Source organism: Ursus americanus, chromosome 5 (genome assembly GCF_024610735.1).
Source record: "Ursus americanus isolate L20-20 chromosome 5, mUrsAme1.1.p, whole genome shotgun sequence".
Lineage (NCBI taxonomy): Eukaryota > Metazoa > Chordata > Mammalia > Carnivora > Ursidae > Ursus > Ursus americanus.
In genome coordinates, this window is record NC_142131.1 from 85,748,084 (window position 1) to 85,754,077 (window position 5,994).

At 40.3% G+C, this 5,994-nt stretch overlaps 1 pseudogene; it reads right to left on the minus strand.

Annotated features, from left to right (window-relative positions):
• Positions 1-968: 968 nt before the first annotated feature.
• On the minus strand, positions 969-1,903 carry LOC123791186 (olfactory receptor 5V1-like; annotated as a pseudogene).
• Positions 1,904-5,994: the final 4,091 nt, after the last annotated feature.

Genomic DNA, 5,994 nt, shown 5'->3' on the forward strand with positions numbered 1-5,994 from the left:
TTGAGGAAACTGTGGAGAAAATTATACATAATCACAGAGTTAAAGCAGTGTGTTATATAAGCAGCAATTCAGCAAAAAAAAAAATCCTATTTTAAGACATGATTGAAAGAAGAAATGGAGTGTGAAGGGTGAGACATCCCCAGTCAGAAACATCTGCTTTCTAGTCACATTGATTGAAAGTGCTGGGCTTCAAGGCAAAGTGGAGTTTAGTCTCATGCATTTAGTCTGCATAGCTGGATGAAATTGATAAGAAAAATGAAATATAGTTGATTAGGTGTGTGTGTATGTGTGTACGTGTATTAAACATTAATAATCTCAGTTTTGAAAATATTCAGGCTACAATGCAATAAAATTGTGAACTAAATTAGATATCTAAATCAGAGATTTGGTAAAGTAAGTGATCTCTTTATAGAGACAAGTAGAACTGAGAAGGGATAGAGTCACAAGAAAAGAGAGAGAGATTTAAGTAAAGTAAGTGGTAGTTAAAATTTAAAGAGAATGAGTGAAATAATAATACAAAGTATCATATCAGCATAAACAGTTGATAACATAAGGGAATTAGTAAAAAGAAGATTTATTAATAGATGATCAGATATTGATTTAATACAAATACTAAAACCTACAGGTGATGCAGCTGTAATTATTATGGATATGGATATGAACATACATTCAAGTTAACTTAAGAGCAGCTCAGTTTATACCTGTTAATTATTAACAGCTCTCAGCTTACTCTTGAAAATGCCTGTTTTTGGATGATAAATATTAAGAGCCTAGTGGATAGACAGAAAGATAGACATATGCAGATAGGTAAACTAGTTATATATATGTGTGTCCTCTGAATGTGTTCATAAATTTCTAAGAGTACATAAATATGTGTTCTATATATCAACTAAAATCATTCTATGAATCCTTCCTATGAATTTATTCTAAAGTGAGCATAGATATATTCTGCTTTAATGTTATAATTGCTACAAGCATGCTCTATGACATAGAAGCCTTCTGAGTGCTTCTTTGACCTCCATGTTTTTCAGGCTGTAGATCATGGGGTTTAACATTGGGTTAATAACCCCGTATAGCATGGAGATGAGCCTGTCTGGCTGGAGAGTGTTGGCTAGAGGAAGGCCGGCAGTAGGTAAATATTGTTGTGCCATAGAACAGACAGAACACTGGGAGGTGGGAAGCACATGTGGAGAAGGCTTTGTGCTTCCCTTCCACTGACTGGATCTTTAGAATGGTGGATATGATGTAGATATAAGAGACAAACGTGATTAGGAAGGCACTTATCCCCAGGATGCCTCCTACCACTAAAATAAGCATTTCAGCTACACAAGTGGATGAGCATGAGAGGGCCATCACTGGTGGGATGTCACAATAGTATTGGTTAACTCGGTTGGACTTGCAAAAAGACAGGCGGAATGTAGACACCATATGGAGGAGGGAATTGAGAAACCCTGCTGCCCAGGTCCCAGCTGTCAGCTGGATGCAGTGGACCTTGGTCATTATGAGCATGTAATGAAGGGGGAAGCAGATGGCCACATACCGGTCATAAGCCATGGCAGCGAGAAGGAAGACTTCTGTCCCTACCAGAGAAACCAGGAGATAAAGCTGAAAAGCACATCCAAGGAAGGAAATGCTTTGCTGCTCAGTCAGGAGGTTCTCCAACATCTTGGGGACAGTAGCTGATGGGCAGAATATGTCTAAGGGATAAATTTACCAAAAAGTAATACATGGGTGTATGGAGCTTTTTCTCAGTCCCAATGACCAAGAGAATGGCCCCATTTCCTACCAAGGTGACCTGATAGATGATGGCAAAGACCACAAAGAGAGGGTAGCGCACCTCAGGGAGGTTAGAGAGCCCTAAGAGGATGAACTGAGTTAAGGTGTTAAGATTGTAAATATCCATCTCCTCTCTCCACAAGGGACTTTCTGGAAGAAATGCAACAAACAGACACAGGTTAGACTAAAAAGCCAAGGAGACTAATGATGAGAAATTCTTGGAAAAAAAATTGATGTGTGGTTGGTAATTCTGTTGTTATGATAGAGATTTAATTTATTAAAAGAAGTGTGGAAAACGTCATCTGCATTCATGTTTCTTCAAATAGTCATCCTCACTTCTTTATAAAGAGGCAGATTTCTCCCCTCCCCAGCCATTCCTGCATTCTATAGAGGCAAAGACAAAAGCTAGAGTGATGCCAGCAAGCCTTTTAAGGGAAATTAAGGTCTGGAGGAGGTTAAGATGGTGGAAAAGTAGGGGACCCCATTTTCATCTGGTCCCCTGAGTCGAGTTGGATAGGTACCAGACCAGCCTGAACATCCATGGAATCAGCCTGAGATGCAGGAAGATACATCTGGATCTCTACAAATGAACATCGCCAGCTCTGAGTATTGAGGTACGAAGCAGGTGCCGTGAAACCGCACAGAGATATCGGAAGATAAACAGAACGGGGAGGGAGCCTCCGAGTTGGGGGCCAGGAAGCGGTAGTCACCTGCATGGGGGAGCTGACGGACTCGCGGATGGCACCCGTGAGAGCAGAGTGAGACAGTGAGCCATGGAGTGAGCACCACCAGACTGAAATGGAACTCCGGTGTGCTCATTGGAACCAGACTGAGACTGGTAGCTCTGGGAGTGCACGGGGGTGGCTGGAGGCTGGTGGCTGGCAGTGTTAGAAACACAAAGGACAGATACGCCCCAGCCCTGGAAATGAGGGCTGGGAAGCCGGGTGTGGAACGCACATCCTGGGATGCTACAGGGGTGAGCAGCACCAACAGAAACAGTGTTAAAGTGGCCAGAACATCAGTGGAGAATGGTCCGTGATCCCTCTGTTCAGTGTCAGAGGCTGAGATTTGGCCACTGCTGCTGTGGCTCTCAGAAGAGGCACAGCAAACCGCCAGGGAAAGCCTCCAGAGAACAAAAGCCTGAAAAGACCAGCTCACAGTATGCCCATCCCCATTCTCCTTCACAGGGGACATGGAGACTCTACACAAACAGGGTTGCCTGAGTATCGGTGTGGCAGGCCTCTCCCCCAGAAGGCAGGCTGAAAAATCAAGAAGCTCACATCACTAAGATCCCTATAAAACAAAGGCACACAGCCTGGGTCCCGGTCAATAATTTGGGCTCTGGACAACCTCGCAACCTCTCCTCATTGGAATGAGGAGAAGGAGAAATCCCCCCCCCCAGGAAAGAAAAGACAATGAGTCTGTGGCCTCTGCCACAGAACTAATGGATATGGATATACCCAAATCATCAGAAATGGAGTTCAGAGTAACAATGGTCAAGATGATGGGTAGACTTGAAAAAAGTATTAATGGAAATGTTAATGATAATATAGAATCTCTAAAAGGTGGAAATGAGAGCAGATCTGGCAGAAATTAAAAATTCTATTAATCAAATGCAGTCAAAAGTAGATGCTCTGATGGCCAGGGTGAATGGGGAAGAAGAACATATCGGTGAATTGGAGGATGGGTTAGTAGAAGAGAAAGCTAAAATAGAAACTTGGCTGAAAAAAATCCAATCTCAAGAATGTAGGTAACAGGAGATTACTGACTCAATGAAATGTCCCAATGTCAGAATCATCGGCATTCCCAAGGGGGTGGAGAAAAACAGAGGTCTAGAAGAGATATTTGAACAAATTGTAGCTGAAAACTTCCCTAATCTAGAAAAGGAAGCAAACATTCATGTCCAAGAGGCAGAGAGAACCCCTCCCAAGATAAGCCATGACAAACTTATGCTACGTCACGTCATAGTGCATTTGGCAAATATTAGCTCCAAGGATACAGTATTGAAAGTGGCCAGGGCAAAGAAATTTCTCACGTACCAAGGCAAAGTTATCAGAATTACGTCACACCTGTCTACACAGACCTGGAATGAGAGAAAGGGTTGGGGCGGGGGCATTTTTAAAGCTCTTTCAGAGAAAAACATGCAGCCAAGGATCCTTTATCCATCAAGGCTGTCATTCAGAATTGATGGAGAAATAAAGACCTTCCAGAATCGTCATTCATTGACCAATTTAGTAAGCACAAAACCAGCCATACAGGAGATATTAAGGGGGGGTGCTATAAAGGAAAAAAGGCCCCAAGAGTGATAGAGAACAGAAAGTCAAAACCGATAGAAACAAAGACTTTACTGGCAACATGGCATCATTAAAATCATATCCCTCAATATTCAGTCTCAATATAAATGGCTTAAATGCTCCCATAAATGCCATAGAGTTGCAGATTGGATAAAAAGACATGACCCATCCATTTGGTGTCTACAACAGGAACATTTTGAACCTAAAGATACATTCAGACTGAAAGTAACGGGATGGATTACCATCTTTTATGCCAATGGACCTCAAAAGAAAGCTGGGTTAGAAATTCTCATATCAGACAGACTGGATTTTAAACTAAAGACTATAGTTAGAGACACAAAAGGGCACTATATTATTCTTAAAGGATGTAACGAACAAGTAGATATATATAATATATATATATATATATATAATATATATATAATATATTATATATATATATATATAATATATATATAATATATATAAATATAAATGCCTCCAACAGGGGAGCAGCAAGATACACAAGCCAACTCTTAACCAGAATTAAGAGACATACAGATAAAAATACGTTAATAGTAGGGGACCTCAACACCTCACTATCAGAAATACACAGAACACCCATGCAAAAACTCAACAAAGAAACAAGGGCTTTGAATGCCATACTGGACGAGTTGGACCTCATAGATATATATAGAACACTACACCCCAGAACCAAAGAATACTCATTCTATTCTAATGCCCATGGTACATTCTCAAGAATAGACCATGTTCTGGGACACAAAACAGGTCTCAACTGATACCAAAAGACTAAAAATATTCCCTGCATATTCTCAGACCACAATGCTTTGAAATTGGAACTCAACCACAAGAAAAATTTGGAAGAACTCAAACACTTGGAGACTAGGAACCATCCTGCTCAGGAATGATTCAATAAACCACGAAATCAAAAATCAATTTAAACAATTTATGGACACCAACGAGAATGAAAACACAATGCTCTAAAACCTATGGGATACTGCAAAGGCAGTCCAAAGGGGGAAATACATAGCCATCCAAGCCTCACTCAAAAGAATAGAGAAATCTAAAATGCAGTTTTTATATTCTCACCTCAAGAAGCTGGAACAGCAACAGAGGGACAGGTCTAATCCAAGCACGAGGAAGCAGTTGACCAAGATTAGAGCAGAAATCAATGAATTAGAAATCAGGAGTACAGTAGAGAAGATCAACAGAACTAGAAGCTGGTTCGTTGGGAGAATTAATAAAATTGACAGACCCCTGGCAAAACTTACCCAAAAGAATAGAGAAAGTACCCAAATTAATAAAATTATGAAAGAAAAAGGAGAGGTCACAACCAACACCAATGAAATTGGAAGGATTATTAGAAACTTTATCAACAGCTTTATGCTAATAAATTAAGCAGTCTAGAAGAGATGGATGCCTTCCTGGAAACCAATAAACTACCAAGACAGAAACGGGAAGAAATTGATTTTTAAACAGGCCAATTAATTATGAAGAGATTGAGTCAGTGATATACAACCTTCGAAAAAAACAAAACTCCAGGCCCGTATGGTTTTCCAGGGGAATTCTACCAAACATTCAAAGAAGAAATAATACCTATTCTCCTAAAGCTATTTAAAAAAAATAGAAACAGAAGGAAAGCTACCAAACCCATTCTATGATGCCAATATTACTTTGATCCCCAAACCAGGCGAAGACCCCATCAAAAAGGAGAATTACAGACTGATTCCCCTAATGAATATGGATGCCAAAATCCTCAACAAGATCCTGGCTAATAGAATCCAACTGTACATTAAAAGGATTATCCATCATGACCAAGTGGGATTCATCCCTGGGATGCAAGGATGGTACAACATTCGCAAAATTCTCAGTGTCTTAGATTTTAGACAGAAACAAATATTCAGAAATCATATGATTCTCTTAA